Source organism: Taudactylus pleione, unplaced genomic scaffold (genome assembly GCF_031769625.1).
Source record: "Taudactylus pleione unplaced genomic scaffold, aTauple2 ptg000016l, whole genome shotgun sequence".
In the NCBI taxonomy this organism is placed as follows: Eukaryota; Metazoa; Chordata; class Amphibia; order Anura; family Myobatrachidae; genus Taudactylus; species Taudactylus pleione.
Window position 1 is genome coordinate 16,390,817 of NW_028284418.1, and position 27,170 is coordinate 16,417,986.

General features: G+C 32.9%; 11 non-coding genes across 11 annotated transcripts; all 11 read right to left on the reverse strand.

Annotated features, from left to right (window-relative positions):
• Window positions 1–965: 965 nt before the first annotated feature.
• On the reverse strand, window positions 966–1,047 carry TRNAL-AAG (transfer RNA leucine (anticodon AAG)). Its single transcript has one exon. It is a non-coding gene; the product is annotated as a tRNA-Leu (tRNA).
• Window positions 1,048–3,811: 2,764 nt separating this feature from the next.
• On the reverse strand, window positions 3,812–3,893 carry TRNAL-AAG (transfer RNA leucine (anticodon AAG)). Its single transcript has one exon. It is a non-coding gene; the product is annotated as a tRNA-Leu (tRNA).
• Window positions 3,894–6,657: 2,764 nt separating this feature from the next.
• TRNAL-AAG (transfer RNA leucine (anticodon AAG)) lies at window positions 6,658–6,739 on the reverse strand. Its single transcript has one exon. It is a non-coding gene; the product is annotated as a tRNA-Leu (tRNA).
• Window positions 6,740–9,503: 2,764 nt separating this feature from the next.
• On the reverse strand, window positions 9,504–9,585 carry TRNAL-AAG (transfer RNA leucine (anticodon AAG)). The gene has a single exon. It is a non-coding gene; the product is annotated as a tRNA-Leu (tRNA).
• A 5,638-nt stretch (window positions 9,586–15,223) lies between these two features.
• TRNAL-AAG (transfer RNA leucine (anticodon AAG)) lies at window positions 15,224–15,305 on the reverse strand. The gene has a single exon. It is a non-coding gene; the product is annotated as a tRNA-Leu (tRNA).
• Window positions 15,306–16,646: 1,341 nt separating this feature from the next.
• On the reverse strand, window positions 16,647–16,728 carry TRNAL-AAG (transfer RNA leucine (anticodon AAG)). Its single transcript has one exon. It is a non-coding gene; the product is annotated as a tRNA-Leu (tRNA).
• A 1,328-nt stretch (window positions 16,729–18,056) lies between these two features.
• TRNAL-AAG (transfer RNA leucine (anticodon AAG)) lies at window positions 18,057–18,138 on the reverse strand. Its single transcript has one exon. It is a non-coding gene; the product is annotated as a tRNA-Leu (tRNA).
• Window positions 18,139–20,902: 2,764 nt separating this feature from the next.
• Window positions 20,903–20,984, reverse strand: TRNAL-AAG (transfer RNA leucine (anticodon AAG)). Its single transcript has one exon. It is a non-coding gene; the product is annotated as a tRNA-Leu (tRNA).
• A 1,382-nt stretch (window positions 20,985–22,366) lies between these two features.
• On the reverse strand, window positions 22,367–22,448 carry TRNAL-AAG (transfer RNA leucine (anticodon AAG)). The gene has a single exon. It is a non-coding gene; the product is annotated as a tRNA-Leu (tRNA).
• Window positions 22,449–25,199: 2,751 nt separating this feature from the next.
• On the reverse strand, window positions 25,200–25,281 carry TRNAL-AAG (transfer RNA leucine (anticodon AAG)). The gene has a single exon. It is a non-coding gene; the product is annotated as a tRNA-Leu (tRNA).
• Window positions 25,282–26,622: 1,341 nt separating this feature from the next.
• On the reverse strand, window positions 26,623–26,704 carry TRNAL-AAG (transfer RNA leucine (anticodon AAG)). Its single transcript has one exon. It is a non-coding gene; the product is annotated as a tRNA-Leu (tRNA).
• Window positions 26,705–27,170: the final 466 nt, after the last annotated feature.

Genomic DNA, 27,170 nt, shown 5'->3' on the forward strand with positions numbered 1-27,170 from the left:
TTTTAAGTTGGTTAATATCTGATCAATCATGAATTGATGATAAATTGTTTTGAACTACTGCATGTGACAGCTTAAGGTGTACTTCCACCAACCAAATGTAGCTTCTTTTATACCTTATCTACTTTAGGAAACCACTTTGATATAAGTCACTGGATCTTCTCCTTTTCAGTTGGTTAATATCTGATCAATCATCAGTTGATGATAAATTGTTTTAAACTACTGCATGTGACAGCTTAAGGTGTGCTTCCACCAACCAAATTTAGCTTCTTTTATACCTTATCTACTTTAGGAAACCACTTTGATATATATCACTGGATCTTCTCCTTGGAGAATAAATATGGCAGCAGTGGGATTTGATTCCAACGGCTTGAATAGCTCTGTCATCCTACAACCTGCTGTACACTTTAAAATATTTTAGCTCTCATATCTGGAATGTCATTCAAAACTTTACCCAAAGTTAGGAAAAGCTGAGATAAAATGCAAAAGAAGCCAGGTACATTTAACAAGTAATGATTATATTTGACTTCAAATTTCCTTCATTTAGCGCAACTGATGTATCCAAACAACTTTGAAGTATTATTCAAATGCCTAAAAAAAACAGCTGTGAGATTAAAATCCAGAGTGATAGAAAAGTAAGAGAAATCGGAATATAAATCCATCAATTTATACCAATGAGTCACGTTGCCAACATTTCCATCTCTAATTGTATGATAAGACAACTCAGTAATTAAATATTAGTTATGATATTACTTCTAATTACTTCATGCCAACTTAATTTTGGCTCATCTTGACTGTTAGCAGATAACATTTTTAAAACATTTGGGAAGTCTCTTGTAACAATGATGAACTGTTGAGTAGCTAGAGGAATCTTCCACCAACATATTTCAGCTGGGTAATATCCTTTCTAATGGAAAAAAAGAATCAGTTTGACATCAATAACTGGCCTATACTTTGTATAATAAATATGGCAGCAGTGGGATTTGAACCCACGCCTCCGAAGAGACTGGAGCCTTAATCCAGCGCCTTAGACCATTCGGCCATGCTACCACATGTGCTTAGCATTAGGATAGCTCACAGATCTAGAACATCAAAATTAAAGGGTTTTTTGTTTTAAAGTATTAATTGAAAAGATGTCAGCAAAGGTTAAAAGAAAGTTCATTATTAAACATAAAATCGATGAGAAATTCATATTTTTTATTGAATTGCATTTTGTTTATTTTCATTGAAATAACAAAAGAAATTGAGATGCATGAAGTAGTAAAATATTAGTTCTGATAGGGCACATAATTAATTCATGCAAAATTAAACTTTGAATATCTTTACTGTTAGCAGATATCATTATTTTAAAGGTTTGAGAAGACTGTTGCAACTATGATGAATGGTTTAGAACTCGGTGACTAATGCAGGATACTATCACCATCCTTTTTAAGTTGGTTAATATCTGATCAATCATGAATTGATGATAAATTGTTTTGAACTACTGCATGTGACAGCTTAAGGTGTGCTTCCACCAACCAAATGTAGCTTCTTTTATACCTTATCTACTTTAGGAAACCACTTTGATATAAGTCACTGGATCTTCTCCTTTTCAGTTGGTTAATATCTGATCAATCATCAGTTGATGATAAATTGTTTTAAACTACTGCATGTGACAGCTTAAGGTGTGCTTCCACCAACCAAATTTAGCTTCTTTTATACCTTATCTACTTTAGGAAACCACTTTGATATATATCACTGGATCTTCTCCTTGGAGAATAAATATGGCAGCAGTGGGATTTGATTCCAACGGCTTGAATAGCTCTGTCATCCTACAACCTGCTGTACACTTTAAAATATTTTAGCTCTCATATCTGGAATGTCATTCAAAACTTTACCCAAAGTTAGGAAAAGCTGAGATAAAATGCAAAAGAAGCCAGGTACATTTAACAAGTAATGATTATATTTGACTTCAAATTTCCTTCATTTAGCGCAACTGATGTATCCAAACAACTTTGAAGTATTATTCAAATGCCTAAAATAGACAGCTGTGAGATTAAAATCCAGAGTGATAGAAAAGTTAGAGAAATCGGAAAATAAATCCATCAATTTATACCAATGAGTCACGTTGCCAACATTTCCATCTCTAATTGTATAATAAGACAACTCAGTAATTAAATATTAGTTATGATATTACTTCTAATTACTTCATACCAACTTAATTTTGGCTCATCTTGACTGTTAGCAGATAACATTTTTAAAACATTTGGGAAGTCTCTTGTAACAATGATGAACTGTTGAGTAGCTAGAGGAATCTTCCACCAACAAATTTCAGCTGGGTAATATCCTTTCTAATGGAAAAAAATAATCAGTTTGACATCAATAACTGGCCTACTCTTCGTATAATAAATATGGCAGTAGTGGGATTTGAACCCACACCTCCGAAGAGACTGGAGCCTTAATCCAGCACCTTAGACCGCTCGGCCATGCTACCACATGTGCATATCATTAGGATAGCTCACAGATCTAGAACATCAAAATTAAATGGTTTTTTGTTTTAAAGTATTAATTGAAAAGATGTCAGCAAAGGTTAAAAGAAAGTTCATAATTAAACATAAAATCGATGAGAAAATCATATTTTTTATTGAATTGCATTTTGTTTATTTTCACTGAAATAACAAAAGAAATTGAGATGCATGAAGTAGTAAAATATTAGTTCTGATAGGGCACATAATTAATTCATGCAAAATTAAAATTTGAATATCTTTACTGTTAGCAGATATCATTATTTTAAAGGTTTGAGAAGACTGTTGCAACTATGATGAACTGTTTAGAACTCGGTGACTAATGCAGGATACTATCACCATCCTTTTTCAGTTGGTTAATATCTGATCAATCATGAATTGATGATAAATTGTTTTGAACTACTGCATGTGACAGCTTAAGGTGTGCTTCCACCAACCAAATGTAGCTTCTTTTATACCTTATCTACTTTAGGAAACCACTTTGATATAAGTCACTGGATCTTCTCCTTTTCAGTTGGTTAATATCTGATCAATCATCAGTTGATGATAAATTGTTTTAAACTACTGCATGTGACAGCTTAAGGTGTGCTTCCACCAACCAAATTTAGCTTCTTTTATACATAATCTACTTTAGGAAACAACTTTGATATATATCACTGGATCTTCTCCTTGGAGAATAAATATGGCAGCAGTGGGATTTGATTCCAACGGCTTGAATAGCTCTGTCATCCTACAACCTGCTGTACACTTTAAAATATTTTAGCTCTCATATCTGGAATGTCATTCAAAACTTTACCCAAAGTCAGGAAAAGCTGAGATAAAATGCAAAAGAAGCCAGGTACATTTAACAAGTAATGATTATATTTGACTTCAAATTTCCTTCATTTAGCGCAACTGATGTATCCAAACAACTTTGAAGTATTATTCAAATGCCTAAAATAGACAGCTGTGAGATTAAAATCCAGAGTGATAGAAAAGTTAGAGAAATTGGACTATAAATCCATCAATTTATACCAATGAGTCACGTTGCCAACATTTCCATCTCTAATTGTATGATAAGACAACTCAGTAATTAAATATTAGTTATGATATTACTTCTAATTACTTCATGCCAACTTAATTTTGGCTCATCTTGACTGTTAGCAGATAACATTTTTAAAACATTTGGGAAGTCTCTTGTAACAATGATGAACTGTTGAGTAGCTAGAGGAATCTTTCACCAACAAATTTCAGCTGGGTAATATCCTATCTAATGGAAAAAAAGAATCACTTTGACATCAATAACTGGCCTACTCTTTGTATAATAAATATGGCAGCAGTGGGATTTGAACCCACGCCTCCGAAGAGACTGGAGCCTTAATCCAGCACCTTAGACCGCTCGGCCATGCTACCACATGTGCATATCATTAGGATAGCTCACAGATCTAGAACATCAAAATTAAAGGGTTTTTTGTTTTTAAGTATTAATTGAAAAGATGTCAGCAAAGGTTAAAAGAGAGTTCATTATTAAACATAAAATCGATGAGAAATTCATATTTTTTATTGAATTGCATTTTGTTTATTTTCATTGAAATAACAAAAGAAATTGAGATGCATGAAGTAGTAAAATATTAGTTCTGATAGGGCACATAATTAGTTCATGCAAATTTAAAATTTGAATATCTTTACTGTTAGCAGATATCATTATTTTAAAGGTTTGAGAAGACTGTTGCAACTATGATGAACTGTTTAGAACTCGGTGACTAATGCAGGATACTATCACCATCCTTTTTCAGTTGGTTAATATCTGATCAATCATGAATTGATGATAAATTGTTTTGAACTACTGCATGTGACAGCTTAAGGTGTGCTTCCACCAACCAAATGTAGCTTCTTTCATACCTTATATACTTTAGGAAACCACTTTGATATAAGTCACTGGATCTTCTCCTTTTCAGTTGGTTAATATCTGATCAATCATCAGTTGATGATAAATTGTTTTAAACTACTGCATGTGACAGCTTAAGGTGTGCTTCCACCAACCAAATTTAGCTTCTATTATACCTTATCTACTTTAGGAAACCACTTTGGTATATATCACTGGATCTTCTCCTTGGAGAATAAATATGGCAGCAGTGGGATTTGATTCCAGTGGCTTGAATAGCTCTGTCATCCTACAACCTGCTGTACACTTTAAAATATTTTAGCTCTCATATCTGGAATGTCATTCAAAACTTTACCCAAAGTCAGTAAAAGCTGAGATAAAATGCAAAAGAAGCCAGGTACATTTAATAAGTAATGATTATATTTGACTTCAAATTTCCTTCATTTAGCGCAACTGATGAATCCAAACAACTTTGAAGTATTATTCAAATGCCTAAAATAGACAGTTGTGAGATTAAAATCCAGAGTGATAGGAAAGTTAGAGAAATCGGAATATAAATCCATCAATTTATACCAATGAGTCACGTTGCCAACATTTCCATCTCTAATTTTATGATAAGACAACTCAGTAATTAAATATTAGTTATGATATTACTTCTAATTACTTCATGCCAACTTAATTTTGGCTAATCTTGACTGTTAGCAGATAACATTTTTAAAACATTTGGGAAGTGTCTTGTAACAATGATGAACTGTTGAGTAGCTAGAGGAATCTTCCACCAACAAATTTCAGCTGGGTAATATCCTTTCTAATGGAAAAAAAGAATCAGTTTGACATCAATAACTGGCCTACTTTTTATTTAACAAATATGGCAGCAGAGGGATTTGAACCCACGCCTCCGAAGAGACTGGAGCCTAAACCCAGCACCTTAGACCGCTCAGCCATGCTACCACATGAGCATATCATTAGGATAGCTCACAGATATAGAACATCAAAATTAAAGGGTTTTTTGTTTTTAAGTATTAATTGAAAAGATGTCAGCAAAGGTTAAAAGAAAGTTCATTATTAAACATAAAATCGATGAGAAATTCATATTTTTTATTGAATTGCATTTTGTTTATTTTCATTGAAATAACAAAAGAAATTGAGATGCATGAAGTAGTAAAATATTAGTTCTGATAGGGCACATAATTAGTTCATGCAAAATTAAAATTTGAATATCTTTACTGTTAGCAGATATCATTATTTTAAAGGTTTGAGAAGACTGTTGCAACTATGATGAACGGTTTAGAACTCGGTGACTAATGCAGGATACTATCACCATCCTTTTTCAGTTGGTTAATATCTGATCAATCATGAATTGATGATAAATTGTTTTGAACTACTGCATGTGACAGCTTAAGGTGTGCTTCCACCAACCAAATGTAGCTTCTTTCATACCTTATATACTTTAGGAAACCACTTTGATATAAGTCACTGGATCTTCTCCTTTTCAGTTGGTTAATATCTGATCAATCATCAGTTGATGATAAATTGTTTTAAACTACTGCATGTGACAGCTTAAGGTGTGCTTCCACCAACCAAATTTAGCTTCTTTTATACCTTATCTACTTTAGGAAACCACTTTGGTATATATCACTGGATCTTCTCCTTGGAGAATAAATATGGCAGCAGTGGGATTTGATTCCAGTGGCTTGAATAGCTCTGTCATCCTACAACCTGCTGTACACTTTAAAATATTTTAGCTCTCATATCTGGAATGTCATTCAAAACTTTACCCAAAGTCAGGAAAAGCTGAGATAAAATGCAAAAGAAGCCAGGTACATTTAACAAGTAATGATTATACTTGACTTCAAATTTCATTCATTTAGCACAACTGATGAATCCAAACAACTTTGAAGTATTATTCAAATGCCTAAAATAGACAGTTGTGAGATTAAAATCCAGAGTGATAGGAAAGTTAGAGAAATCGGAATATAAATCCATCAATTTATACCAATGAGTCACGTTGCCAACATTTCCATCACTAATTGTATGATAAGACAACTCAGTAATTAAATATTAGTTATGATATTACTTCTAATTACTTCATGCCAACTTAATTTTGGCTCATCTTGACTGTTAGCAGATAACATTTTTAAAACATTTGGGAAGTCTCTTGTAACAATGATGAACTGTTGAGTAGCTAGAGGAATCTTCCACCAACAAATTTCAGCTGGGTAATATCCTTTCTAATGGAAAAAAAGAATCACTTTGACATCAATAACTGGCCTACTCTTTGTATAATAAATATGGCAGCAGTGGGATTTGAACCCACGTCTCCGAAGAGACTGGAGCCTTAATCCAGCGCCTTAGACCGCTCGGCCATGCTACCACATGTGCATATCATTAGGATAGCTCACAGATCTAGAACATCAAAATTAAAGGGTTTTTTGTTTTAAAGTATTAATTGAAAAGATGTCAGCAAAGGTTAAAAGAAAGTTCATTATTAAACATAAAATCGATGAGAAATTCATATTTTTTATTGAATTGCATTTTGTTTATTTTCATTGAAATAACAAAATAAATTGAGATGCATGAAGTAGTAAAATATTAGTTCTGATAGGGCACATAATTACTTCATGCAAAATTAAAATTTGAATATCTTTACTGTTAGCAGATATCATTATTTTAAAGGTTTGAGAAGACTGTTGCAACTATGATGAACTGTTTAGAACTCGGTGACTAATGCAGGATACTATCACCATCCTTTTTCAGTTGGTTAATATCTGATCAATCATGAATTGATGATAAATTGTTTTGAACTACTGCATGTGACAGCTTAAGGTGTGCTTCCACCAACCAAATGTAGCTTCTTTTATACCTTATATACTTTAGGAAACCACTTTGATATAAGTCACTGGATCTTCTCCTTTTCAGTTGGTTAATATCTGATCAATCATCAGCTGATGATAAATTGTTTTAAACTACTGCATGTGACAGCTTAAGGTGTGCTTCCACCAACCAAATTTAGCTTCTTTTATACCTTATCTACTTTAGGAAACCACTTTGGTATATATCCCAGGATCTTTTCCTTGGAGAATAAATATGGCAGCAGTGGGATTTGATTCCAGTGGCTTGAATAGCTCTGTCATCCTACAACCTGCTGTACACTTTAAAATATTTTAGCTCTCATATCTGGAATGTCATTCAAAACTTTACCCAAAGTCAGGAAAAGCTGAGATAAAATGCAAAAGAAGCCAGGTACATTTAACAAGTAATGATTATACTTGACTTCAAATTTCCTTCATTTAGCACAACTGATGAATCCAAACAACTTTGAAGTATTATTCAAATGCCTAAAATAGACAGCTGTGAGATTAAAATCCAGAGTGATAAGAAAGTTAGAGAAATCGGAATATAAATCCATCATTTTATACCAATGAGTCACGTTGCCAACATTTCCATCTCTAATTGTATGATAAGACAACTCAGTAATTAAATATTAGTTATGATATTACTTCTAATTACTTCATGCCAACTTAATTTTGGCTCATCTTGACTGTTAGCAGATAACATTTTTAAAACATTTGGGAAGTCTCTTGTAACAATGATGAACTGTTGAGTAGCTAGAGGAATCTTCCACCAACAAATTTCAGCTGGGTAATATCCTTTCTAATGGAAAAAAAGAATCAGTTTGACATCAATAACTGGCCTACTCTTTGTATAATAAATATGGCAGCAGAGGGATTTGAACCCACGCCTCCGAAGAGACTGGAGCCTTAATCCAGCACCTTAGACCGCGCGGCCATGCTACCACATGTGCATATCTTTAGGATAGCTCACAGATCTAGAACATCAAAATTAAAGGGTTTTTTGTTTTAAAGTATTAATTGAAAAGATGTCAGCAAAGGTTAAAAGAAAGTTCATTATTAAACATAAAATCGATGAGAAATTCATATTTTTTATTGAATTGCATTTTGTTTATTTTCATTGAAATAACAAAAGAAATTGAGATGCATGAAGTAGTAAAATATTAGTTCTGATAGGGCACATAATTAGTTCATGCAAAATTAAAATTTGAATATCTTTACTGTTAGCAGATATCATTATTTTAAAGGTTTGTGAAGACTGTTGCAACTATGATGAACTGTTTAGAACTCGGTGACTAATGCAGGATACTATCACCATCCTTTTTCATTTGGTTAATATCTGATCAATCATGAATTGATGATAAATTGTTTTGAACTACTGCATGTGACAGCTTAAGGTGTGCTTCCACCAACCAAATGTAGCTTCTTTCATACCTTATATACTTTAGGAAACCACTTTGATATAAGTCACTGGATCTTCTCCTTTTCAGTTGGTTAATATCTGATCAATCATCAGTTGATGATAAATTGTTTTAAACTACTGCATGTGACAGCTTAAGGTGTGCTTCCACCAACCAAATTTAGCTTCTTTTATACCTTATCTACTTTAGGAAACAACTTTGATATATATCACTGGATCTTCTCCTTGGAGAATAAATATGGCAGCAGTGGGATTTGATTCCAACGGCTTGAATAGCTCTGTCATCCTACAACCTGCTGTACACTTTAAAATATTTTAGCTCTCATATCTGGAATGTCATTCAAAACTTTACCCAAAGTCAGGAAAAGCTGAGATAAAATGCAAAAGAAGCCAGGTACATTTAACAAGTAATGATTATATTTGACTTCAAATTTCCTTCATTTAGCGCAACTGATGTATCCAAACAACTTTGAAGTATTATTCAAATGCCTAAAATAGACAGCTGTGAGATTAAAATCCAGAGTGATAGAAAAGTTAGAGAAATCGGAATATAAATCCATCAATTTATACCAATGAGTCACGTTGCCAACATTTCCATCTCTAATTGTATGATAAGACAACTCAGTAATTAAATATTAGTTATGATATTACTTCTAATTACTTCATGCCAACTTAATTTTGGCTCATCTTGACTGTTAGCAGATAACATTTTTAAAACATTTGGGAAGTCTCTTGTAACAATGATGAACTGTTGAGTAGCTAGAGTAATCTTTCACCAACAAATTTCAGCTGGGTAATATCCTATCTAATGGAAAAAAAGAATCACTTTGACATCAATAACTGGCATACTCTTTGTATAATAAATATGGCAGCAGTGGGATTTGAACCCACGCCTCCAAAGAGACTGGAGCCTTAATCCAGCGCCTTAGACTGCTCGGCCATGCTACCACATGTGCATATCATTAGGATAGCTCACAGATCTAGAACATCAAAATTAAAGGGTTTTTTGTTTTTAAGTATTAATTGAAAAGATGTCAGCAAAGGTTAAAAGAAAGTTCATTATTAAACATAAAATCGATGAGAAATTCATATTTTTTATTGAATTGCATTTTGTTTATTTTCATTGAAATAACAAAAAAAATTGAGATGCATGAAGTATTTTCACTGAAATAACAAAAGAAATTGAGATGCATGAAGTTGTAAAATATTAGTTCTGATAGGGCACATAATTAATTCATGCAAAATTAAAATTTGAATATCTTTACTGTTAGCAGATATCAGTATTTTAAAGGTTTGAGAAGACTGTTGCAACTATGATGAACGGTTTAGAACTCGGTGACTAATGCAGGATACTATCACCATCCTTTTTCAGTTGGTTAATATCTGATCAATCATGAATTGATGATAAATTGTTTTGAACTACTGCATGTGACAGCTTAAGGTGTGCTTCCACCAACCAAATGTAGCTTCTTTTATACCTTATCTACTTTAGGAAACCACTTTGATATAAGTCACTGGATCTTCTCCTTTTCAGTTGGTTAATATCTGATCAATCATCAGTTGATGATAAATTGTTTTAAACTACTGCATGTGACAGCTTAAGGTGTGCTTCCACCAACCAAATTTAGCTTCTTTTATACCTTATCTACTTTAGGAAACCACTTTGATATATATCACTGGATCTTCTCCTTGGAGAATAAATATGGCAGCAGTGGGATTTGATTCCAACGGCTTGAATAGCTCTGTCATCCTACAACCTGCTGTACACTTTAAAATATTTAAGCTCTCATATCTGGAATGTCATTCAAAACTTTACCCAAAGTCAGGAAAAGCTGAGATAAAATGCAAAAGAAGCCAGGTACATTTAACAAGTAATGATTATATTTGACTTCAAATTTCCTTCATTTAGCGCAACTGATGTATCCAAACAACTTTGAAGTATTATTCAAATGCCTAAAATAGACAGCTGTGAGATTAAAATCCAGAGTGATAGAAAAGTTAGAGAAATCGTAATATAAATCCATCAATTTATACCAATGAGTCACATTGCCAACATTTCCATCTCTAATTTTATGATAAGACAACTCAGTAATTAAATATTAGTTATGATATTACTTCTAATTACTTCATGCCAACTTAATTTTGGCTCATCTTGACTGTTAGCAGATAACATTTTTAAAACATTTGGGAAGTCTCTTGTAACAATGATGAACTGTTGAGTAGCTAGAGGAATCTTCCACCAACAAATTTCAGCTGGGTAATATCCTTTCTAATGGAAAAAAAGAATCACTTTGACATCAATAACTGGCCTACTCTTTGTATAATAAATATGGCAGCAGTGGGATTTGAAACCACGTCGCCGAAGAGACTGGAGCCTTAATCCAGCGCCTTAGACCGCTCAGCCATGCTACCACATTTGCATATCATTAGGATAGCTCACAGATCTAGAACATCAAAATTAAAGGGTTTTTTGTTTTAAAGTATTAATTGAAAAGATGTCAGCAAAGGTTAAAAGAAAGTTCATTATTAAACATAAAATCGATGAGAATTTCATATTTTTTATTGAATTGCATTTAGTTTATTTTCATTGAAATAACAAAAGAAATTGAGATGCATGAAGTAGTAAAATATTAGTTCTGATAGGGCACATAATTACTTCATGCAAAATTTAAATTTGAATATCTTTACTGTTAGCAGATATCATTATTTTAAAGGTTTGAGAAGACTGTTGCAACTATGATGAACTGTTTAGAACTCGGTGACTAATGCAGGATACTATCACCATCCTTTTTCAGTTGGTTAATATCTGATCAATCATGAATTGATGATAAATTGTTTTGAACTACTGCATGTGACAGCTTAAGGTGTGCTTCCACCAACCAAATGTAGCTTCTTTTATACCTTATATACTTTAGGAAACCACTTTGATATAAGTCACTGGATCTTCTCCTTTTCAGTTGGTTAATATCTGATCAATCATCAGTTGATGATAAATTGTTTTAAACTACTGCATGTGACAGCTTAAGGTGTGCTTCCACCAACCAAATTTAGCTTCTTTTATACCTTATCTACTTTAGGAAACCACTTTGGTATATATCCCAGGATCTTTTCCTTGGAGAATAAATATGGCAGCAGTGGGATTTGATTCCAGTGGCTTGAATAGCTCTGTCATCCTACAACCTGCTGTACACTTTAAAATATTTTAGCTCTCATATCTGGAATGTCATTCAAAACTTTACCCAAAGTCAGGAAAAGCTGAGATAAAATGCAAAAGAAGCCAGGTACATTTAACAAGTAATGATTATACTTGACTTCAAATTTCCTTCATTTAGCACAACTGATGAATCCAAACAACTTTGAAGTATTATTCAAATGCCTAAAATAGACAGCTGTGAGATTAAAATCCAGAGTGATAAGAAAGTTAGAGAAATCGGAATATAAATCCATCAATTTATACCAATGAGTCACGTTGCCAACATTTCCATCTCTAATTGTATGATAAGACAACTCAGTAATTAAATATTAGTTATGATATTACTTCTAATTACTTCATGCCAACTTAATTTTGGCTCATCTTGACTGTTAGCAGATAACATTTTTAAAACATTTGGGAAGTCTCTTGTAACAATGATGAACTGTTGAGTAGCTAGAGGAATCTTCCACCAACAAATTTCAGCTGGGTAATATCCTTTCTAATGGAAAAAAAGAATCAGTTTGACATCAATAACTGGCCTACTCTTTGTATAATAAATATGGCAGCAGAGGGATTTGAACCCACGCCTCCGAAGAGACTGGAGCCTTAATCCAGCACCTTAGACCGCGCGGCCATGCTACCACATGTGCATATCTTTAGGATAGCTCACAGATCTAGAACATCAAAATTAAAGGGTTTTTTGTTTTAAAGTATTAATTGAAAAGATGTCAGCAAAGGTTAAAAGAAAGTTCATTATTAAACATAAAATCGATGAGAAATTCATATTTTTTATTGAATTGCATTTTGTTTATTTTCATTGAAATAACAAAAGAAATTGAGATGCATGAAGTAGTAAAATATTAGTTCTGATAGGGCACATAATTAGTTCATGCAAAATTAAAATTTGAATATCTTTACTGTTAGCAGATATCATTATTTTAAAGGTTTGTGAAGACTGTTGCAACTATGATGAACTGTTTAGAACTCGGTGACTAATGCAGGATACTATCACCATCCTTTTTCATTTGGTTAATATCTGATCAATCATGAATTGATGATAAATTGTTTTGAACTACTGCATGTGACAGCTTAAGGTGTGCTTCCACCAACCAAATGTAGCTTCTTTCATACCTTATATACTTTAGGAAACCACTTTGATATAAGTCACTGGATCTTCTCCTTTTCAGTTGGTTAATATCTGATCAATCATCAGTTGATGATAAATTGTTTTAAACTACTGCATGTGAAAGCTTAAGGTGTGCTTCCACCAACCAAATTTAGCTTCTTTTATACCTTATCTACTTTAGGAAACCACTTTGGTATATATCCCAGGATCTTTTCCTTGGAGAATAAATATGGCAGCAGTGGGATTTGATTCCAGTGGCTTGAATAGCTCTGTCATCCTACAACCTGCTGTACACTTTAAAATATTTTAGCTCTCATATCTGGAATGTCATTCAAAACTTTACCCAAAGTCAGGAAAAGCTGAGATAAAATGCAAAAGAAGCCAGGTACATTTAACAAGTAATGATTATACTTGACTTCAAATTTCCTTCATTTAGCACAACTGATGAATCCAAACAACTTTGAAGTATTATTCAAATGCCTAAAATAGACAGCTGTGAGATTAAAATCCAGAGTGATAAGAAAGTTAGAGAAATCGGAATATAAATCCATCAATTTATACCAATGAGTCACGTTGCCAACATTTCCATCTCTAATTGTATGATAAGACAACTCAGTAATTAAATATTAGTTATGATATTACTTCTAATTACTTCATGCCAACTTAATTTTGGCTCATCTTGACTGTTAGCAGATAACATTTTTAAAACATTTGGGAAGTCTCTTGTAACAATGATGAACTGTTGAGTAGCTAGAGGAATCTTCCACCAACAAATTTCAGCTGGGTAATATCCTTTCTAATGGAAAAAAAGAATCAGTTTGACATCAATAACTGGCCTACTCTTTGTATAATAAATATGGCAGCAGAGGGATTTGAACCCACGCCTCCGAAGAGACTGGAGCCTTAATCCAGCACCTTAGACCGCGCGGCCATGCTACCACATGTGCATATCTTTAGGATAGCTCACAGATCTAGAACATCAAAATTAAAGGGTTTTTTGTTTTAAAGTATTAATTGAAAAGATGTCAGCAAAGGTTAAAAGAAAGTTCATTATTAAACATAAAATCGATGAGAAATTCATATTTTTTATTGAATTGCATTTTGTTTATTTTCATTGAAATAACAAAAGAAATTGAGATGCATGAAGTAGTAAAATATTAGTTCTGATAGGGCACATAATTACTTCATGCAAAATTAAAATTTGAATATCTTTACTGTTAGCAGATATCATTATTTTAAAGGTTTGTGAAGACTGTTGCAACTATGATGAACTGTTTAGAACTCGGTGACTAATGCAGGATACTATCACCATCCTTTTTCATTTGGTTAATATCTGATCAATCATGAATTGATGATAAATTGTTTTGAACTACTGCATGTGACAGCTTAAGGTGTGCTTCCACCAACCAAATGTAGCTTCTTTCATACCTTATATACTTTAGGAAACCACTTTGATATAAGTCACTGGATCTTCTCCTTTTCAGTTGGTTAATATCTGATCAATCATCAGTTGATGATAAATTGTTTTAAACTACTGCATGTGACAGCTTAAGGTGTGCTTCCACCAACCAAATTTAGCTTCTTTTATACCTTATCCACTTTGGTATATATCACTGGATCTTCTCCTTGGAGAATAAATATGGCAGCAGTGGGATTTGATTCCAGTGGCTTGAATAGCTCTGTCATCCTACAACCTGCTGTACACTTTAAAATATTTTAGCTCTCATATCTGGAATTTCATTCAAAACTTTACCCAAAGTCAGGAAAAGCTGAGATAAAATGCAAAAGAAGCCAGATACATTTAACAAGTAATGATTAAATTTGACTTCAAATTTCCTTCATTTAGCGCAACTGATGAATCCAAACAACTTTGAAGTATTATTCAAATGCCTAAAATAGACAGCTGTGAGATTAAAATCCAGAGTGATAGGAAAGTTAGAGAAATCCGAATATAAATCCATCAATTTATACCAATGAGTCACGTTGCCAACATTTCCATCTCTAATTGTATGATAAGACAACTCAGTAATTAAATATTAGTTATGATATTACTTCTAATTACTTCATGCCAACTTAATTTTGGCTCATCTTGACTGTTAGCAGATAACATTTTTAAAACATTTGGGAAGTCTCTTGTAACAATGATGAACTGTTGAGTAGCTAGAGGAATCTTCCACCAACAAATTTCAGCTGGGTTATATCCTTTCTAATGGAAAAAAAGAATCAGTTTGACATCAATAACTGGCCTATTCTTTGTATAATAAATATGGCAGCAGTGGGATTTGAACCCACGCCTCCGAAGAGACTGGAGCCTTAATCCAGCGCCGTAGACCGCTCGGCCATGCTACCACATGTGCTTATCTTTAGGATAGCTCACAGATCTAGAACATCAAAATTAAAGGGTTTTTTGTTTTAAAGTATTAATTGAAAAGATGTCAGCAAAGATTAAAAGAAAGTTCATTATTAAACATAAAATCGATGAGAAATTCATATTTTTTATTGAATTGCATTTTGTTTATTTTCACTGAAATAACAAAAGAAATTGAGATGCATGAAGTTGTAAAATATTAGTTCTGATAGGGCACATAATTAATTCATGCAAAATTAAAATTTGAATATCTTTACTGTTAGCAGATATCAGTATTTTAAAGGTTTGAGAAGACTGTTGCAACTATGATGAACGGTTTAGAACTCGGTGACTAATGCAGGATACTATCACCATCCTTTTTCAGTTGGTTAATATCTGATCAATCATGAATTGATGATAAATTGTTTTGAACTACTGCATGTGACAGCTTAAGGTGTGCTTCCACCAACCAAATGTAGCTTCTTTCATACCTTATATACTTTAGGAAACCACTTTGATATAAGTCACTGGATCTTCTCCTTTTCAGTTGGTTAATATCTGATCAATCATCAGTTGATGATAAATTGTTTTAAACTACTGCATGTGACAGCTTAAGGTGTGCTTCCACCAACCAAATTTAGCTTCTTTTATACCTTATCTACTTTAGGAAACCACTATGGTATATATCACTGGATCTTCTCCTTGGAGAAAAAATATGGCAGCAGTGGGATTTGATTCCAGTGGCTTGAATAGCTCTGTCATCCTACAACCTGCTGTACACTTTAAAATATTTTAGCTCTCATATCTGGAATGTCATTCAAAACTTTACCCAAAGTCAGGAAAAGCTGAGATAAAATGCAAAAGAAGCCAGGTACATTTAACAAGTAATGATTATACTTGACTTCAAATTTCCTTCATTTAGCACAACTGATGAATCCAAACAACTTTGAAGTATTATTCAAATGCCTAAAATAGACAGTTGTGAGATTAAAATCCAGAGTGATAGGAAAGTTAGAGAAATCGGAATATAAATCCATCAATTTATACCAATGAGTCACGTTGCCAACATTTCCATCACTAATTGTATGATAAGACAACTCAGTAATTAAATATTAGTTATGATATTACTTCTAATTACTTCATGCCAACTTAATTTTGGCTCATCTTGACTGTTAGCAGATAACATTTTTAAAACATTTGGGAAGTCTCTTGTAACAATGATGAACTGTTGAGTAGCTAGAGGAATCTTCCACCAACAAATTTCAGCTGGGTAATATCCTTTCTAATGGAAAAAAAGAATCACTTTGACATCAATAACTGGCCTACTCTTTGTATAATAAATATGGCAGCAGTGGGATTTGAACCCACGTCTCCGAAGAGACTGGAGCCTTAATCCAGCGCCTTAGACCGCTCGGCCATGCTACCACATTTGCATATCATTAGGATAGCTCACAGATCTAGAACATCAAAATTAAAGGGTTTTTTGTTTTAAAATATTAATTGAAAAGATGTCAGCAAAGGTTAAAAGAAAGTTCATTATTAAACATAAAATCGATGAGAATTTCATATTTTTTATTGAATTGCATTTTGTTTATTTTCATTGAAATAACAAAAGAAATTGAGATGCATGAAGTAGTAAAATATTAGTTCTGATAGGGCACATAATTACTTCATGCAAAATTAAAATTTGAATATCTTTACTGTTAGCAGATATCATTATTTTAAAGGTTTGAGAAGACTGTTGCAACTATGATGAACTGTTTAGAACTCGGTGACTAATGCAGGATACTATCACCATCCTTTTTCAGTTGGTTAATATCTGATCAATCATGAATTGATGATAAATTGTTTTGAACTACTGCATGTGACAGCTTAAGGTGTGCTTCCACCAACCAAATGTAGCTTCTTTTATACCTTATATACTTTAGGAAACCACTTTGATATAAGTCACTGGATCTTCTCCTTTTCAGTTGGTTAATATCTGATCAATCATCAGTTGATGATAAATTGTTTTAAACTACTGCATGTGACAGCTTAAGGTGTGCTTCCACCAACCAAATTTAGCTTCTTTTATACCTTATCCACTTTGGTATATATCACTGGATCTTCTCCTTGGAGAATAAATATGGCAGCAGTGGGATTTGATTCCAGTGGCTTGAATAGCTCTGTCATCCTACAACCTGCTGTACACTTTAAAATATTTTAGCTCTCATATCTGGAATTTCATTCAAAACTTTACCCAAAGTCAGGAAAAGCTGAGATAAAATGCAAAAGAAGCCAGATACATTTAACAAGTAATGATTAAATTTGACTTCAAATTTCCTTCATTTAGCGCAACTGATGAATCCAAACAACTTTGAAGTATTATTCAAATGCCTAAAATAGACAGCTGTGAGATTAAAATCCAGAGTGATAGGAAAGTTAGAGAAATCCGAATATAAATCCATCAATTTATACCAATGAGTCACGTTGCCAACATTTCCATCTCTAATTGTATGATAAGACAACTCAGTAATTAAATATTAGTTATGATATTACTTCTAATTACTTCATGCCAACTTAATTTTGGCTCATCTTGACTGTTAGCAGATAACATTTTTAAAACATTTGGGAAGTCTCTTGTAACAATGATGAACTGTTGAGTAGCTAGAGGAATCTTCCACCAACAAATTTCAGCTGGGTTATATCCTTTCTAATGGAAAAAAAGAATCAGTTTGACATCAATAACTGGCCTATTCTTTGTATAATAAATATGGCAGCAGTGGGATTTGAACCCACGCCTCCGAAGAGACTGGAGCCTTAATCCAGCGCCGTAGACCGCTCGGCCATGCTACCACATGTGCTTATCTTTAGGATAGCTCACAGATCTAGAACATCAAAATTAAAGGGTTTTTTGTTTTAAAGTATTAATTGAAAAGATGTCAGCAAAGATTAAAAGAAAGTTCATTATTAAACATAAAATCGATGAGAAATTCATATTTTTTATTGAATTGCATTTTGTTTATTTTCACTGAAATAACAAAAGAAATTGAGATGCATGAAGTTGTAAAATATTAGTTCTGATAGGGCACATAATTAATTCATGCAAAATTAAAATTTGAATATCTTTACTGTTAGCAGATATCAGTATTTTAAAGGTTTGAGAAGACTGTTGCAACTATGATGAACGGTTTAGAACTCGGTGACTAATGCAGGATACTATCACCATCCTTTTTCAGTTGGTTAATATCTGATCAATCATGAATTGATGATAAATTGTTTTGAACTACTGCATGTGACAGCTTAAGGTGTGCTTCCACCAACCAAATGTAGCTTCTTTCATACCTTATATACTTTAGGAAACCACTTTGATATAAGTCACTGGATCTTCTCCTTTTCAGTTGGTTAATATCTGATCAATCATCAGTTGATGATAAATTGTTTTAAACTACTGCATGTGACAGCTTAAGGTGTGCTTCCACCAACCAAATTTAGCTTCTTTTATACCTTATCTACTTTAGGAAACCACTATGGTATATATCACTGGATCTTCTCCTTGGAGAAAAAATATGGCAGCAGTGGGATTTGATTCCAGTGGCTTGAATAGCTCTGTCATCCTACAACCTGCTGTACACTTTAAAATATTTTAGCTCTCATATCTGGAATGTCATTCAAAACTTTACCCAAAGTCAGGAAAAGCTGAGATAAAATGCAAAAGAAGCCAGGTACATTTAACAAGTAATGATTATACTTGACTTCAAATTTCCTTCATTTAGCACAACTGATGAATCCAAACAACTTTGAAGTATTATTCAAATGCCTAAAATAGACAGCTGTGAGATTAAAATCCAGAGTGATAAGAAAGTTAGAGAAATCGGAATATAAATCCATCAATTTATACCAATGAGTCACGTTGCCAACATTTCCATCTCTAATTGTATGATAAGACAACTCAGTAATTAAATATTAGTTATGATATTACTTCTAATTACTTCATGCCAACTTAATTTTGGCTCATCTTGACTGTTAGCAGATAACATTTTTAAAACATTTGGGAAGTCTCTTGTAACAATGATGAACTGTTGAGTAGCTAGAGGAATCTTCCACCAACAAATTTCAGCTGGGTAATATCCTTTCTAATGGAAAAAAAGAATCAGTTTGACATCAATAACTGGCCTACTCTTTGTATAATAAATATGGCAGCAGAGGGATTTGAACCCACGCCTCCGAAGAGACTGGAGCCTTAATCCAGCACCTTAGACCGCGCGGCCATGCTACCACATGTGCATATCTTTAGGATAGCTCACAGATCTAGAACATCAAAATTAAAGGGTTTTTTGTTTTAAAGTATTAATTGAAAAGATGTCAGCAAAGGTTAAAAGAAAGTTCATTATTAAACATAAAATCGATGAGAAATTCATATTTTTTATTGAATTGCATTTTGTTTATTTTCATTGAAATAACAAAAGAAATTGAGATGCATGAAGTAGTAAAATATTAGTTCTGATAGGGCACATAATTACTTCATGCAAAATTAAAATTTGAATATCTTTACTGTTAGCAGATATCATTATTTTAAAGGTTTGAGAAGACTGTTGCAACTATGATGAACTGTTTAGAACTCGGTGACTAATGCAGGATACTATCACCATCCTTTTTCAGTTGGTTAATATCTGATCAATCATGAATTGATGATAAATTGTTTTGAACTACTGCATGTGACAGCTTAAGGTGTGCTTCCACCAACCAAATGTAGCTTCTTTTATACCTTATATACTTTAGGAAACCACTTTGATATAAGTCACTGGATCTTCTCCTTTTCAGTTGGTTAATATCTGATCAATCATCAGTTGATGATAAATTGTTTTAAACTACTGCATGTGACAGCTTAAGGTGTGCTTCCACCAACCAAATTTAGCTTCTTTTATACCTTATCTACTTTAGGAAACCACTTTGGTATATATCCCAGGATCTTTTCCTTGGAGAATAAATATGGCAGCAGTGGGATTTGATTCCAGTGGCTTGAATAGCTCTGTCATCCTACAACCTGCTGTACACTTTAAAATATTTTAGCTCTCATATCTGGAATGTCATTCAAAACTTTACCCAAAGTCAGGAAAAGCTGAGATAAAATGCAAAAGAAGCCAGGTACATTTAACAAGTAATGATTATACTTGACTTCAAATTTCCTTCATTTAGCACAACTGATGAATCCAAACAACTTTGAAGTATTATTCAAATGCCTAAAATAGACAGCTGTGAGATTAAAATCCAGAGTGATAGAAAAGTTAGAGAAATCGGAATATAAATCCATCAATTTATACCAATGAGTCACGTTGCCAACATTTCCATCTCTAATTGTATGATAAGACAACTCAGTAATTAAATATTAGTTATGATATTACTTCTAATTACTTCATGCCAACTTAATTTTGGCTCATCTTGACTGTTAGCAGATAACATTTTTAAAACATTTGGGAAGTCTCTTGTAACAATGATGAACTGTTGAGTAGCTAGAGGAATCTTTCACCAACAAATTTCAGCTGGGTAATATCCTATCTAATGGAAAAAAAGAATCACTTTGACATCAATAACTGGCATACTCTTTGTATAATAAATATGGCAGCAGTGGGATTTGAACCCACGCCTCCAAAGAGACTGGAGCCTTAATCCAGCGCCTTAGACTGCTCAGCCATGCTACCACATGTGCATATCATTAGGATAGCTCACAGATCTAGAACATCAAAATTAAAGGGTTTTTTGTTTTTAAGTATTAATTGAAAAGATGTCAGCAAAGGTTAAAAGAAAGTTCATTATTAAACATAAAATCGATGAGAAATTCATATTTTTTATTGAATTGCATTTTGTTTATTTTCATTGAAATAACAAAAAAAATTGAGATGCATGAAGTATTTTCACTGAAATAACAAAAGAAATTGAGATGCATGAAGTTGTAAAATATTAGTTCTGATAGGGCACATAATTAATTCATGCAAAATTAAAATTTGAATATCTTTACTGTTAGCAGATATCAGTATTTTAAAGGTTTGAGAAGACTGTTGCAACTATGATGAACGGTTTAGAACTCGGTGACTAATGCAGGATACTATCACCATCCTTTTTCAGTTGGTTAATATCTGATCAATCATGAATTGATGATAAATTGTTTTGAACTACTGCATGTGACAGCTTAAGGTGTGCTTCCACCAACCAAATGTAGCTTCTTTCATACCTTATATACTTTAGGAAACCACTTTGATATAAGTCACTGGATCTTCTCCTTTTCAGTTGGTTAATATCTGATCAATCATCAGTTGATGATAAATTGTTTTAAACTACTGCATGTGACAGCTTAAGGTGTGCTTCCACCAACCAAATTTAGCTTCTTTTATACCTTATCTACTTTAGGAAACCACTATGGTATATATCACTGGATCTTCTCCTTGGAGAAAAAATATGGCAGCAGTGGGATTTGATTCCAGTGGCTTGAATAGCTCTGTCATCCTACAACCTGCTGTACACTTTAAAATATTTTAGCTCTCATATCTGGAATGTCATTCAAAACTTTACCCAAAGTCAGGAAAAGCTGAGATAAAATGCAAAAGAAGCCAGGTACATTTAACAAGTAATGATTATACTTGACTTCAAATTTCCTTCATTTAGCACAACTGATGAATCCAAACAACTTTGAAGTATTATTCAAATGCCTAAAATAGACAGTTGTGAGATTAAAATCCAGAGTGATAGGAAAGTTAGAGAAATCGGAATATAAATCCATCAATTTATACCAATGAGTCACGTTGCCAACATTTCCATCACTAATTGTATGATAAGACAACTCAGTAATTAAATATTAGTTATGATATTACTTCTAATTACTTCATGCCAACTTAATTTTGGCTCATCTTGACTGTTAGCAGATAACATTTTTAAAACATTTGGGAAGTCTCTTGTAACAATGATGAACTGTTGAGTAGCTAGAGGAATCTTCCACCAACAAATTTCAGCTGGGTAATATCCTTTCTAATGGAAAAAAAGAATCACTTTGACATCAATAACTGGCCTACTCTTTGTATAATAAATATGGCAGCAGTGGGATTTGAACCCACGTCTCCGAAGAGACTGGAGCCTTAATCCAGCGCCTTAGACCGCTCGGCCATGCTACCACATTTGCATATCATTAGGATAGCTCACAGATCTAGAACATCAAAATTAAAGGGTTTTTTGTTTTAAAGTATTAATTGAAAAGATGTCAGCAAAGGTTAAAAGAAAGTTCATTATTAAACATAAAATCGATGAGAAATTCATATTTTTTATTGAATTGCATTTTGTTTATTTTCATTGAAATAACAAAAGAAATTGAGATGCATGAAGTAGTAAAATATTAGTTCTGATAGGGCACATAATTACTTCATGCAAAATTAAAATTTGAATATCTTTACTGTTAGCAGATATCATTATTTTAAAGGTTTGTGAAGACTGTTGCAACTATGATGAACTGTTTAGAACTCGGTGACTAATGCAGGATACTATCACCATCCTTTTTCATTTGGTTAATATCTGATCAATCATGAATTGATGATAAATTGTTTTGAACTACTGCATGTGACAGCTTAAGGTGTGCTTCCACCAACCAAATGTAGCTTCTTTCATACCTTATATACTTTAGGAAACCACTTTGATATAAGTCACTGGATCTTCTCCTTTTCAGTTGGTTAATATCTGATCAATCATCAGTTGATGATAAATTGTTTTAAACTACTGCATGTGACAGCTTAAGGTGTGCTTCCACCAACCAAATTTAGCTTCTTTTATACCTTATCCACTTTGGTATATATCACTGGATCTTCTCCTTGGAGAATAAATATGGCAGCAGTGGGATTTGATTCCAGTGGCTTGAATAGCTCTGTCATCCTACAACCTGCTGTACACTTTAAAATATTTTAGCTCTCATATCTGGAATTTCATTCAAAACTTTACCCAAAGTCAGGAAAAGCTGAGATAAAATGCAAAAGAAGCCAGATACATTTAACAAGTAATGATTAAATTTGACTTCAAATTTCCTTCATTTAGCGCAACTGATGAATCCAAACAACTTTGAAGTATTATTCAAATGCCTAAAATAGACAGCTGTGAGATTAAAATCCAGAGTGATAGGAAAGTTAGAGAAATCCGAATATAAATCCATCAATTTATACCAATGAGTCACGTTGCCAACATTTCCATCTCTAATTGTATGATAAGACAACTCAGTAATTAAATATTAGTTATGATATTACTTCTAATTACTTCATGCCAACTTAATTTTGGCTCATCTTGACTGTTAGCAGATAACATTTTTAAAACATTTGGGAAGTCTCTTGTAACAATGATGAACTGTTGAGTAGCTAGAGGAATCTTCCACCAACAAATTTCAGCTGGGTTATATCCTTTCTAATGGAAAAAAAGAATCAGTTTGACATCAATAACTGGCCTATTCTTTGTATAATAAATATGGCAGCAGTGGGATTTGAACACACGCCTCCGAAGAGACTGGAGCCTTAATCCAGCGCCGTAGACCGCTCGGCCATGCTACCACATGTGCTTATCTTTAGGATAGCTCACAGATCTAGAACATCAAAATTAAAGGGTTTTTTGTTTTAAAGTATTAATTGAAAAGATGTCAGCAAAGATTAAAAGAAAGTTCATTATTAAACATAAAATCGATGAGAAATTCATATTTTTTATTGAATTGCATTTTGTTTATTTTCACTGAAATAACAAAAGAAATTGAGATGCATGAAGTTGTAAAATATTAGTTCTGATAGGGCACATAATTAATTCATGCAAAATTAAAATTTGAATATCTTTACTGTTAGCAGATATCAGTATTTTAAAGGTTTGAGAAGACTGTTGCAACTATGATGAACGGTTTAGAACTCGGTGACTAATGCAGGATACTATCACCATCCTTTTTCAGTTGGTTAATATCTGATCAATCATGAATTGATGATAAATTGTTTTGAACTACTGCATGTGACAGCTTAAGGTGTGCTTCCACCAACCAAATGTAGCTTCTTTCATACCTTATATACTTTAGGAAACCACTTTGATATAAGTCACTGGATCTTCTCCTTTTCAGTTGGTTAATATCTGATCAATCATCAGTTGATGATAAATTGTTTTAAACTACTGCATGTGACAGCTTAAGGTGTGCTTCCACCAACCAAATTTAGCTTCTTTTATACCTTATCTACTTTAGGAAACCACTATGGTATATATCACTGGATCTTCTCCTTGGAGAAAAAATATGGCAGCAGTGGGATTTGATTCCAGTGGCTTGAATAGCTCTGTCATCCTACAACCTGCTGTACACTTTAAAATATTTTAGCTCTCATATCTGGAATGTCATTCAAAACTTTACCCAAAGTCAGGAAAAGCTGAGATAAAATGCAAAAGAAGCCAGGTACATTTAACAAGTAATGATTATACTTGACTTCAAATTTCCTTCATTTAGCACAACTGATGAATCCAAACAACTTTGAAGTATTATTCAAATGCCTAAAATAGACAGTTGTGAGATTAAAATCCAGAGTGATAGGAAAGTTAGAGAAATCGGAATATAAATCCATCAATTTATACCAATGAGTCACGTTGCCAACATTTCCATCACTAATTGTATGATAAGACAACTCAGTAATTAAATATTAGTTATGATATTACTTCTAATTACTTCATGCCAACTTAATTTTGGCTCATCTTGACTGTTAGCAGATAACATTTTTAAAACATTTGGGAAGTCTCTTGTAACAATGATGAACTGTTGAGTAGCTAGAGGAATCTTCCACCAACAAATTTCAGCTGGGTAATATCCTTTCTAATGGAAAAAAAGAATCACTTTGACGTCAATAACTGGCCTACTCTTTGTATAATAAATATGGCAGCAGTGGGATTTGAACCCACGTCTCCGAAGAGACTGGAGCCTTAATCCAGCGCCTTAGACCGCTCGGCCATGCTACCACATTTGCATATCATTAGGATAGCTCACAGATCTAGAACATCAAAATTAAAGGGTTTTTTGTTTTAAAATATTAATTGAAAAGATGTCAGCAAAGGTTAAAAGAAAGTTCATTATTAAACATAAAATCGATGAGAATTTCATATTTTTTATTGAATTGCATTTTGTTTATTTTCATTGAAATAACAAAAGAAATTGAGATGCATGAAGTAGTAAAATATTAGTTCTGATAGGGCACATAATTACTTCATGCAAAATTAAAATTTGAATATCTTTACTGTTAGCAGATATCATTATTTTAAAGGTTTGAGAAGACTGTTGCAACTATGATGAACTGTTTAGAACTCGGTGACTAATGCAGGATACTATCACCATCCTTTTTCAGTTGGTTAATATCTGATCAATCATGAATTGATGATAAATTGTTTTGAACTACTGCATGTGACAGCTTAAGGTGTGCTTCCACCAACCAAATGTAGCTTCTTTTATACCTTATATACTTTAGGAAACCACTTTGATATAAGTCACTGGATCTTCTCCTTTTCAGTTGGTTAATATCTGATCAATCATCAGTTGATGATAAATTGTTTTAAACTACTGCATGTGACAGCTTAAGGTGTGCTTCCACCAACCAAATTTAGCTTCTTTTATACCTTATCTACTTTAGGAAACCACTTTGGTATATATCCCAGGATCTTTTCCTTGGAGAATAAATATGGCAGCAGTGGGATTTGATTCCAGTGGCTTGAATAGCTCTGTCATCCTACAACCTGCTGTACACTTTAAAATATTTTAGCTCTCATATCTGGAATGTCATTCAAAACTTTACCCAAAGTCAGGAAAAGCTGAGATAAACTGCAAAAGAAGCCAGGTACATTTAACAAGTAATGATTATACTTGACTTCAAATTTCCTTCATTTAGCACAACTGATGAATCCAAACAACTTTGAAGTATTATTCAAATGCCTAAAATAGACAGCTGTGAGATTAAAATCCAGAGTGATAGAAAAGTTAGAGAAATCGGAATATAAATCCATCAATTTATACCAATGAGTCACGTTGCCAACATTTCCATCTCTAATTGTATGATAAGACAACTCAGTAATTAAATATTAGTTATGATATTACTTCTAATTACTTCATGCCAACTTAATTTTGGCTCATCTTGACTGTTAGCAGATAACATTTTTAAAACATTTGGGAAGTCTCTTGTAACAATGATGAACTGTTGAGTAGCTAGAGGAATCTTTCACCAACAAATTTCAGCTGGGTAATATCCTATCTAATGGAAAAAAAGAATCACTTTGACATCAATAACTGGCATACTCTTTGTATAATAAATATGGCAGCAGTGGGATTTGAACCCACGCCTCCAAAGAGACTGGAGCCTTAATCCAGCGCCTTAGACTGCTCGGCCATGCTACCACATGTGCATATCATTAGGATAGCTCACAGATCTAGAACATCAAAATTAAAGGGTTTTTTGTTTTTAAGTATTAATTGAAAAGATGTCAGCAAAGGTTAAAAGAAAGTTCATTATTAAACATAAAATCGATGAGAAATTCATATTTTTTATTGAATTGCATTTTGTTTATTTTCATTGAAATAACAAAAAAAATTGAGATGCATGAAGTATTTTCACTGAAATAACAAAAGAAATTGAGATGCATGAAGTTGTAAAATATTAGTTCTGATAGGGCACATAATTAATTCATGCAAAATTAAAATTTGAATATCTTTACTGTTAGCAGATATCAGTATTTTAAAGGTTTGAGAAGACTGTTGCAACTATGATGAACGGTTTAGAACTCGGTGACTAATGCAGGATACTATCACCATCCTTTTTCAGTTGGTTAATATCTGATCAATCATGAATTGATGATAAATTGTT